We start from the raw sequence: 12,101 nt of genomic DNA on the forward strand, positions 1-12,101 counted from the left end.
AATGATTTTTTTATGGAATAATTATGATCATTTTTTCCCCATTGAATTTAATAGAAAATTTATATATATATGTAATTTTTAATTTATTTTTTTTTAATAAATGCTGTATTTTATTTTAAAGTACAGCCAAGGCCTATAGAATTTTTTTTAAAATTAGATTGGTGCCATCTGGTGGACAAATTAAGCATTTTTATCATGCAATAGCACATTTTTACCACTATAGAGAATACAGCTCTCTGTAGAAAGGCTTGTGAATTCTAGTGATTTTTGCACATATTTGCCTATTTATAATTTGCCTATTTATACAAAAACACGCACACACAAATTAAAGTGTCTCATTGCAAAAGCTAATTTTGGGAAATGTGTGAAATAAAAGCAATTATTCATCAATGTAAGAATTATAGAAGAACCCCAGAGGGTTAATGTGTGCCTGTAACCAGACTCCATTACTCGGCAATGACTGTCAGTATCAGGCTATTAAATATTTATTTTTGGATTCACACTCCATTTCCTGTATTGTATAAGCTTCTGAATAACATTCATTAAACATTAGAAAATATATATAAAAATATGGATTTCTTCTGGAACAAACGTATTGATATGAGTGTTTGAGAGTGTGTGAGAAACACAATATCCACCTGGTTTCTACAGATTTGACAGTGAATGTGTTAATGTATATTGTCAGGATCCCCACCCATAAACGTTCTGTATTCTGTAGTTATATCATAGCATGTCTTTATTTTGCAGATTGCTTCTGCTCGCTCAGTATGTCGTAAGCAGCGTTTTGCTTCCCTGGTTGACAAACAGCTAGAGCCGAACCCTTCTGGATCAACCATCTGGATGTTTGATATCTCTCAAGACGTTTCTTGTGCTTTCATCCTCCCAGCGAGGTGCATTAAAAAAAAAGAGAAAACCAATCTAGTGCAAGGTAGCGTTTGCGCAAAGCTGGAAATACTAAAAGATTAGTGTTTCTGTGAGAGTCATTAGGATGGAAAGACTTGGGCTTGATTGGGAATAGCTTGTGTTCGTATCAGCAGCTGGATTGTTAGGCTGATGTTTACAAGGTTAGCATTTCTCTCTGGCCTGGAGCATAAATAAGATAAACGTCTCTCTCAAGAGCGAGTAGTTCCCTCAAACTCGGAGTATTTCTGAAGAAGACGGGCCACGGGCGAGCGACTGATGCCATCTGTGATGCCCGCTGGGATTGTAGTTTCTGAATCGGTTTCACTGGTTTTTAGCCAATTGCTCCATATGTAGGAAACGAGCTTATTAAAGCTGTTCAGTCATGCGTCTGAACTCACATTGAAGATGATGATCTGATGAATTATTGTGTCTCTTCCTCGTTACTCTCACTGTGTTGTTTCTGTTGGGAGTTTGTGCTTCCAGTGATTGTGAACACAAGAGACAGTTATTGAGATTAAACCATTGTTTCGACTCCTGTTTCATAGTGATGCTGCAGTTTTGGTTTCTGTTATGAATCCTGCACATTTTGTCATTTTCAGCAGAGCTTTCATCCTTCCCTTAGTGTTAAGTTCTTCCACATCATAGTTGATCTTATTATTATTATTATTATTATTTTTTTTTACATAATTTATTATAAAATGTGTGTACGCAATTAGTTTACAATTATTTTTTATTTTTTTCAGTTGGATTTTTATTTATTATTATTATTATTATTATTATTATTTTAACATTTTTACTTTTTTTCAGTTGAATTCTTCCACTGAGAAAAATGTATGTATTTGTTTGTTAATATTTTTTATCATAATAATTTATTTATTTAACATTAATTAATTATTTTTTACATTAGTTAAATTATATTTACCTTTCAAGAAAACCTACTGTTAAAAATGTGCATGTATTTATTTACATTTCTGTTTGTTTTAGAAGTTTAGTATGGTTTAATTATATTTATTTTTGAAATCACATTTTTAAAAGTGTGTAATTGTCTTTGCCTTTAATATTATTAATCCCAATCGTAATCTTTTTATTTTTATAAATGAAGTCACTTAAATAAATAACGCTGAAATAATATTTGTTTGCTGCTTCCACAGTGTAGCTATTAAATTAAAAGTAACAATTGCTGATCAGTCTGTCATTACCTAATTTTATATTACTGAATCTACTTAACTATGAAAAATAGAAGTTTATTTAACCCATTTGTGTTGGGATGACCTGGATATTTTATTATTATTATTATTTTGACATTAAGTGAGACTTGTCAGAACATTGTGTGTTCCCAGCATGCTTTGCATATGGCTGGATTAGGAGAGTAAATGTTGAAATGAAGTGTTAAACTGTATATGGTTGACTGACAAAACGACTAAAATTGACCACCCCTATTTAATTATACTGCTCAGAGAGGGTGGAAAATGATCATAAAAATTAAATTTCACCCACAGTAAATCTTTATAATATAAGTGGACCTTATAATATGAAATAATGAAGTGCTGTATGAATATAATGTATGATATGAATCCAGCAGCTATAAGCTTCAGTAGTACAGTCGTTCTTCTGCCGAAGCGTTTCTGTGACCTGCTTCTGTTCTCCTCAGACAGACTCCAGCGGACTGAAGCCCTCTCCGTCTCACCATGACCTTCTTCAGCTCTTTATTCACCCTCCTCTTCATCAGCAGGTAAGAGGAAGTTTCTGAATCTGACTCGAATAGTGCGTTTAACTTTAAATGGTGTCATTATTCAACATTTCATTTAAGAATTAGTTAAATGTCAAATATTTTTCTAGTTTTTCATTTCAACAACAAAAGGCATATTTTGAGTGAACTATTCCTCATTGTGAAATGTTCGTAAAAGGTCTGGAAACCAATGAAAATAACACAGAAATGCATTTTTGCTCTGGCTGTTTGTAGTTAATCTCAGTCTCAGAAAATATTACTATTGTAATATTGACTCTAGAATCTATAAACTTATATTGCAGAGTTTAAAATTTGAGATTTGCAGTACGCCGTATTGAGATTGTGGTTTTATTTTGATTAATCGTGCAGCTTGGTGCAGTCTATGGTGTGGATTTATTACTCGAACGGTAGACAGAAACGAAGGCTGTAGTTTATTCCAGATGGATGCTGGTGTCAGTGAACTCTGTAAATGTGTTTGGGAGCGTTTTCACACTCAGTTTCCCCTCACACACGCAAACACACATGTGCATGAGCTCACGGCACATGTGATCGTCTCTGGGCCTGATAGTGTAACTCAGATTGATGTTTTCTGACACTCGCCTCGATCCCGCAGCGCTTTGATTCAGGCTCTTTCACGGCTCGTGTGCCTGTCGTTCCTCTGATTATCATCAATACTGGAGACGAGTGACGCAGGCACGCTTCACATGTGTGGTCTCACCAGATCCTCCTCTGTACACACACACACACACACACACACATGATTCAGCCACATCACAAGCCTGAGCATCAACAGTGTGAGCCTCCACTCGCATTTCAGAATCAAAATAGATGTCAAATAGTTTAGGTGCCTGTGTGCTTCATTTTTAATTTGGGGAAGGAATCCTGAACATTATTAAATGAGATTGATTAAATTATGTGATTATTAACTTCAAAGAATTATGATTTAATCTTCTGGGATTGTTCATTTAGGAGTCACAATCTTGGTCAAAACAAACCGGACCATAGTCATATAAAGTGGTTATTACTATACCAATTTTGGTAACACTTTATAATAACTGCATGCTATTAATCATTAGTTAAGCATTAGGAAACAGTTAATTCATAATTTATAAAGCATTATTATCAGTTTATAAATACAGATATAAATGCTTTATACCTGATTTAAAAGCATATCTATAATGTATTTAATAATTGTTTTTTCATACTTTATTAATGATCAATTTATCATTTCTCAATTAAATATAGCATTATTTACACACCAGTTATTAAGGAGTTGTCAGTTGTTCATAAGATCACTTAGAAATTGTAAGTAAATGATTAATGAACTATTTAAATGTGCATTCATACATCTTTTTATTCAGACATATAGTAATAGTTACTTATAGTGTTAATAAATGGTTTATTAACATGCATTTCTACTGTAATTCAGGTAGTTATAAAACATATGTAGTTGTTAGTTAACTATTTTTGTGAGCTCATCTAAAGTGAGGACTATTTATGCCTTGTAAAGCTTTTACAAATTAGATTAAAAGGCTGTTAATATTTCTATGTTCTGTATCACTGTTGTGTTTGTTTCTGTTTTTTGTTTAGCAGGTAACTGAGCCTTTAAATATCCTTTATAAATGCTTTACAAGGCATAACTAGTCCTCACTTTAGATGAGCTCACATAAATAGTTAACTGACCACTACTAAAGGCTTTATAACTACCTGAATTTACTACATTTCTTGTGATCTTATGAATCACTGGCAACTCCTAAATAACTGGTGTGTAAATAATGCTATACTTCATTGAGAAATGATAAATTGATCATGAATAAAGTATGAAAATACAATTATTAAACACATTATAGATATGCTTTTAAATCAAGAATAAAGCATTTATATCTGTATTTATAAACTGATTATTACTGTCTATTAATGCTTTATAAATTATGAATTATCTGTTTACTAATGCTTAATTAATGATTAATAGTGTGCAGTTATTATAAAGTGTTACCCATATATTTGGTAACACATTAATAAAGGAAGCAAATCTCACTATTAACTAGTTGATTATTCGTATGCCTGTTATTAACATATTGGCTGTTTGTTAGTGCTTATAAAGCATATATTCTGCATGATCTTGCTGTGCTATCGAAGAAGTACTTAGCTTTAAGTAATGGAAAGCAAAGTTAATTTTTTATTTATTTTCTTATTGATTTTGAAACCATAATATGATCCGAAACCGTGAGATTTGTGGTCCGTTGAAACACTATTTACAACTGAAATTGCTTTTCATAATTGAATAACTTTGCAAGATCAATCAATACTCTCTTATTTTCTTGTTTATAAAAGCTACAGACTGTTTTGCAAAAGCGATAAATAGATATGACTTGTATAACAGATTGTAGATTGACAGAGGTTACTCTGATCTGATTGTGCTTCTGATGCTTTTGTGAAATGTAACTCGTGAGTTAGTGATTGATTTGTGAGTTTGGTTTTTATCAATTTAAAGGAATCAACGTTGATTGAGATTCAGACTACACTGGCCATGCTGCTAGTTTGTTATCGCATGCAAAAACAAAGCACAATGCAATAGAAAAAAATAAAATAATTAATTCTTATTTATCTCATTAGAATCTCTTCATGGGAAAAAGGTCTCATCTCTAATGAAACAGAGCCTGATTTGTTTTGTTGCGATGCAGGAAAATGTATTATGGACACATGCACGCAGACAAAAACAGAAACTAAGCTGCGGGTATCATTTCATCCGCTGGTTATCAGAAAAAGGCAGAGTGAGATTAAAGAAACGAGCCTCTTTTATCTTCAGCACGTCTTGCATCATTTGCCAGTAGATTCGGGCACTAAACATGGAAAGACAGGAAGAAAAGCATTAGTATCTCACTTATCCTGCTCATTGTTTACGTCCTACAACAGAGAGAATGGCCATGTTTACAGGGAGCTGTTTACATTATTTGGGTTAAATGCTACTTTTATGCAAGGGTTAAATTCAAGACTATCCCTTGTGTTGTGCTGTGTTATATTGTCAATATAGTGATGGCTGTAACTACACTACATTTATTTCAGATGTACTCTTCAGCAGCAGATTGTATTAGTTTCTTTTAAAATGAAAAAAAAAAAAAATCTGGATTGAATTAGATGAGGCTAAGTTTTGGTAATTATTTTGTATGTTTTTTTATATAATTTATATATTTTATATAATTAATACATTTTTGAACAAGTAAATATAGCTTTTATCCGGGATTAACTGATAATGTTGGTTCAGTGTTGTGTAGATGTGAGGTTATGGAGGCTGTCCTTGAGTAACAACACGTCTGTGTCTTGTTTTATGTCTCTTTCTCACTCGTCTGGGACAGAATGATACATTTTTTCCTCTTTTTCATCTCCAACATTCTATTTGCTGGGAGAGAACAAAGCAAGAGAAGATCCAGGAGTAGCAGAAATAACACTCATCACGACACAGTGTTGTTTTAAACACACAGACAGATGAAACCACACAGAAAACTAGAAAACATGAGAGCTGTGTGAAGTAGTGTGTAGAGGAACATTATAAATAGATCTCGTGTACGGTGTGGGTTTGTCGTGGTGTTTATACCAGTGTGGAATTATTAAATGAGTATAACATTAAGAAACTTTGATTTATAATGGGTTGTGATGCGATTACAACACATGGAAAGTGCAAAACTTTGGACTTTCACTCACCAAGGCTGCATTTATTTTGATCATAAATACAGTAAAAAAAATTGAAATATTATTACAATTTAAAATATCTGTTTTCTGTGTGAATCTGTGTTAAAGTGTAATGTATTTCTGTGATGCTCCGCTGTATTTTCAGCATCATTCCTCCAGTCTTCAGTGTCACATGATCTTCAGAAATCATGAAAATATGATGATTAACTGCTCAAGAAACATTTCTGATTATTATCAATGTTGAACACAGTTGTGCTGCACAATATTTCTGTGGAAACTGAGATGCATTTTATTTTTCAGGATTCACAGATGAACAGTAAGTTCAAAAGAACAGCGTTTACTTGAAATATAAATCTTTTATAACATTATATATATTTACTGTCACTTTTAATAAATTTAATGAGTATACTTTCTTAAAAAAATCTTACTGACCCCAAACTTTTGAATAATAGTGTAGAAGAAATTATGCGATTTATATGAATTTAACTTAGATTTGTTTACAAGACACAGTTTAATTATATTGAATGATTACTTTTACTTTTTTATTATCTTTAGTTAAAATATCTTCAAAGTAGTTTTTTTTTAGGTTTTACAGTTGTATTTTCTGTTTGGCACCAGCTATATATTACTAGATTAGCATGAATTGCTCTTGTTTCTCTTATATAAGTCGTTTTGAATAGATATAATAGTGTATTAGCTGCGATCAAATGCTTCATTATCTGTAGGAAATACAGAATGAATATTTTGAACTACATCTCCTTCAGTGCTCACGTCAGCTGATTCTTGTCATTCATTATCGTTGAAATGCAGTGAAATCATGAACACTGTAAAACCAAACATGTTAAGTGAGATCGAAGAGCGTCATGATGCCGAGGACGAGTCTGCGAGGGATTCACACGCCAGCAAAGATAAAGAGGATTCATATGAAACTAAATCTTAAAAGCTGCTCGTGTGCAGAATAACACACAAAGACACGAACATACACTCGCTCACATACTCACATACACACATGAGAGCGTCTCTATTCACCGCACGCATGAAGATATGGATTAACGTCTGGTTAAGTGATACGAGACGTGAAGATCTTCACCAGATCAGATTACATAAGTCTTTAATTAACCAGAGACTCATTCCTTCAGGCACTTTGAGAAGTTTAAACAGGCATATTAAAGTCAAACTCATGTGTGATTAAAATATTTCTGACAAATAACTAAAACCAAGATTTTAAATCTATTATTAATTAGCGTGTCGGTGCTGCGCTGTGAACTTTAACCGGTCATGAAACCCCACGCTACTTTTTCTGAAATGTGTGGCATTTATTGCACATCACAGAAGAATATGCTAGCATCCGTTCATTTTAATAGTTGGAGAAAACTGTGCTGTGCTGTTTTCATCTCCCAGGTTTAAAATCTACATCATACAATTTGTGGCAAAGGACTATAGTACGTCAATGCAATAATAAAGTATTCATGAGACTGAGTGTTTTATCCTTCTCTTCCAGTAATTATTCACAACAGCGTGTGTTGATCTGCTGTGACAGATACTTCAGACTGAGAGATTGTGTGCATTAACTGAGAGAAACCTTCATGGATCGAAGAAGAGTGTGTGTTTTTGCTTTGCATTAAGAGTTCGGCACTTTTTTTTGTAACGAACTCATCTAAAAGCTTTATAAACACAGCAGAATAAGCCCTAGTTAGTGCTCAGATCTGCAGCAGCGCGTTCATGTACATGTTGTCCACGCAGAGAGTAAATAGATGTGCATATATATGAGATTTTAACCTTATTAAACTTATCTGAAATGCTGTTTGAATCCGAAGTTGTCTTTTGTTTTTGGTTTCTCTCGCTTTTTACGGACTGTGGTGAGAACCAAGCAACAGGATTTTAATGTCATCTGATGATTCTGGCACTAAATAATAAATGTGCTTGATAAACTTTAAACGTAACCCTCAGTATGAGTGTTAGTCAGTAACAGTAACTTCCAAGCTTTCTAGAAACGATCCTCAAATGTAACTTTTTTTTTCCCCCTCAGTAACTTTTAAAATGAGAGCAGTTGCCATAGCAACCATGCTGAGAGATCCTAATGCACCGCTCACATGCAGCGAAGCACAGATAGTCCTCACTTACTCGAGTTGCTGTTATTAGTGTTTTTCGGTGATTTCTTAAAGCAGTTGTTGTGGAAAGAGGACGAGCTGTGGATGCTCGTGTCAGGGTTGTTTCGTGATCGCAGTGATGTGCTGTTAATTAATGAGTCTTGTTTATTTACCTGATTTACTCTAGCAGAGAAAACTGAATAAATCATTTTCCTGGTGTGGCGATTTTCCAGATGATTAACCTTAATCTGACAAAACAAGCAGCGTGAAACACACCGAGCGTCTGGTCCAGGTCTGAAAATCAATGCAGCCAACTCCTGTGCATATGCCAAAAATAAAATAATACAAATACTTTCTTCAAAATAAAGACCTTCTTCAACTAGTACTCAAAGGGGTTGGCAGTATGTAATATAACATATGTATATAATATATATAATGCATATTTGTATATTTTAAATATTTTAGATTTTTTTATATTTAATAGAAATATTTTTTTTTGTTTTTTGTTTAATTTATCTGTATTATTTAGATTTGTTCTATATTTTTTATATATATTTTTTCTATTTTATTTATCAGTTTATTTTATATATAGGCCATCCATATTTTTTGTGCACCACCACAAATGTTTCTCCACATCATTTGAGCAAAACATTCCCTTCGGCTTAAAAAAATCCATGAATAATCTCACAAATGCAGTCCGACTATAAAGACAAATGGTCAGGCGTTTTCCCCTGTGAGTAGCACTCGGTTGATATCTACACTGCTGAATGTAGTAATGACTTCTCTCAGGAGCACTTACTGACATGAAGGAGGCAGTTATTGCTGAATTAATAAGCAGAAAATATCCCCACTGTATGCTTGACCTCTCGAGTAAGAACCAGCTGTCAGTGTGTCCACAAACACATTCAGACGCTTATTGTTTCTTATATTGTGAATCTCGAAGGGATGTTTTGCATCACACTCCTGCTGGGTTGGCTGTAATAAACCTCTAGTTGAATGCTCACTAACAGAGCGTCTTGATTGCATTCTTCTTTTATTCACTACTTGTAGTAAATGTGATTTGGAGGTTGCATACATCCCACCAATAACAGCGGCTGCAGCATTAAAATAAAACCTTAAGTAGGTCGATCCACACAATATTGCTTCAAGACTCTCTTTAAAATATTCATGCGTGCCATTATTCGTCTACCAAATGCAATCTTTGGATAATTTCCATCAGATTTGAGGCTCTTCTCTGTCCTGAGGAGTCTGTCTGTGTCCTCGAGGACGTGTGTAATATTGCAGGAGACACGTCCCACACAGTCCGAGACGCTCTGACACGCTGGAGCTCACACTCGCTCGTCACTCATGTTTTATTCTGCTTATGTTTTATTATAAGCTCACTGTAAACAGAGAGACATTAGAGGTGGATTTGCTGTGTTAGTAGTTTTGATATTAGAGGTGATTTAAAGGGAAAGTTCACCCCAAAATGAAAATCTTGTCATTAATTACTCGCCCTCATGTCGTTCCAAACCTGGCCCTGGGCACATTTCAGTAGCATTGCTGTTTATGGAGGGTCTGAGAGCTCTCAGATTATTTTTTTAATATCTTAATTTGTGTTGCGAAGATGAACGAAGGTCGTCTTATGGGTTTGAAACTACATGAGGAAGAGTAATTAATTACAGAATTTTAATTTTTGGGTGAACTATCCCTTTAAGTGCAGTAATCTGGGACTTTAATCAATTTGTGATCGTATAAGACATGCCCAGGGCTTTATAAAATTTGTTGTATTCTTAAATTTAACTTGATTCAGGTTGAATTAAGTTTTAATTTCATTCAGTTTAATTTAAATGTGATCATCAATAAGATGTCTATGTAATCAATTAAACTAACAAAATTGTAATAATGCAATATTTTTTTTTTCTGAAATTCTTCTGTTTTTCTCTAAATTCAATGTTGGCTATTTCTTTTCTAGACTTTTTTTTTAGGTGTAATTAAATTTAAATAATCAAAAAATCATGTCTAAACTTTAACAATATATTAATTCACCAAAAATTTAGGAAATTATTTTACATTTTCTGAAATTCCATGTTTTCTGTTTACATTTTTCTATATTTAGTTTTTATTGTTTTAATTAAATGTAAATTGTAATTTTAATAATAACACCCTGATTTTTATTTTATTTATTTATTTCAGAAATTTTGTTTCCCAAATTTAAATTATAGATTTGTTGTTTTATGATTTAATATAGATTTAAGAATGCGTAAAACTTGAAAAGTTTAATTAATCTTTTAATATGTATTCAAATTTAAACAATTCATTTTATTGTTTGAAAAAAATAAAAGACATGGAAGAAAAAAAATTATATCCCTCAATCAATAATGTTTTAATAAAATGTATTAGTGTCATCATTAAAGGAGCACATTCAACTGTGCAACAGTAAAGAAAAAAAAAAATGTTGTCCACTTGTTTTACAGTGTAATTTCTTCAAGTTGAACCAAACTTTTATTTTGCCAGGGTGTAGTGAAGACCTTTGAGTTCCTGTGTGTTTCTGACAATAGTTTTTGTTCAAATGAAATGGAGAAATGTTCATATAGCAGTATTTTCAGACTTGATATTTCCATGCACTAGTATTTGATTAAGTGAACAGCAGTGAATTGTATTCATCCATATTCAGGGTTATAAGTGAATGACTGGATCCCATGTTTTCCATCCGGGTTTTCAGACTAAATGCCCCATTTCTGTTGAGAATCACAGTCATGTCAGACACCGAAGGTTTGCAGACACGTTTATATTTAGCTGCACAGAGAGACACAAAACTAGATTAACGTCAGTAAGAGACATTTATCACATCCAGAACAAATGGACGAATGAGAACGAAGTGACATGCTGAACACCTCTCATGTTTTTCGCCGCTGTAGAGGAGCGACAGTAATCTTCTCTAATCTGTGAGTCTTCCAGGAGCGTCTGAATGGTATCGCAGATGTTTCTGAGCCTGTTGACTCACTGAAGAGCTCTTGAACTCATGTCCTGAGAGGATTCACATACAGCAGATGCTCAGAGAACGTGTGTGTGGTCTTTTAAGATGCATTTAAGTGAATAAATGTATGACTGTCGAGTAATTAAAATAGAAATGCGTTAACCAGTGGAGAGTTTGCTGTACTGTTTATATCTCCGTAGATGTTTTAAGAAGAGATCTCGTGGGAAAGATGCATGTAATTCAGTCTTGGGTGTTACGAAATCTGTTTAATTTTTCCCAAATTCCATGTTCTCCATTTCTGGATTCTGGAGACTGTTATGATAATAGAGATATATAAACTCTTAAATATTAAATATTAAAAACATATTTTTTTAAATGTGTAAAAAAAAGGCTGATGTAGGATATGCACAGTAGGTATATATTTGTCATAATTTCTTCAAGTTAAACCAAACATTTAAGCTTTTATTTAGGGTTTTGTAGTGAAGATCAGTGACTCTAAGTGTGTATAGGACACTGGTTTTCTCAAATAAATGATGAAATGATGGTGAAGTGACTCTCAGATGCCTTTTGTTTGAATTGATGAAGAATCAAAAATGACTGTAAATCTATTGAGCGATGGATGGAAGAACAGATGGATGTAGAACATCCTCAAGGTCAACAGGGATGAATATGAACTGATAAATCACCATAACGAGCTGTAATAATGAGTGTCAGTGTCACCGCTGATGCT

At 33.3% G+C, this 12,101-nt stretch overlaps 1 pseudogene; it reads left to right on the plus strand.

Annotated features, from left to right (window-relative positions):
* Positions 1 to 12,101, plus strand: part of LOC113077849 (gamma-aminobutyric acid receptor subunit pi-like) — a 35,951-nt pseudogene that overhangs the window by 8,203 nt on the left and 15,647 nt on the right.

This window comes from Carassius auratus, unplaced genomic scaffold (assembly GCF_003368295.1).
Source record: "Carassius auratus strain Wakin unplaced genomic scaffold, ASM336829v1 scaf_tig00023288, whole genome shotgun sequence".
Lineage (NCBI taxonomy): Eukaryota > Metazoa > Chordata > Actinopteri > Cypriniformes > Cyprinidae > Carassius > Carassius auratus.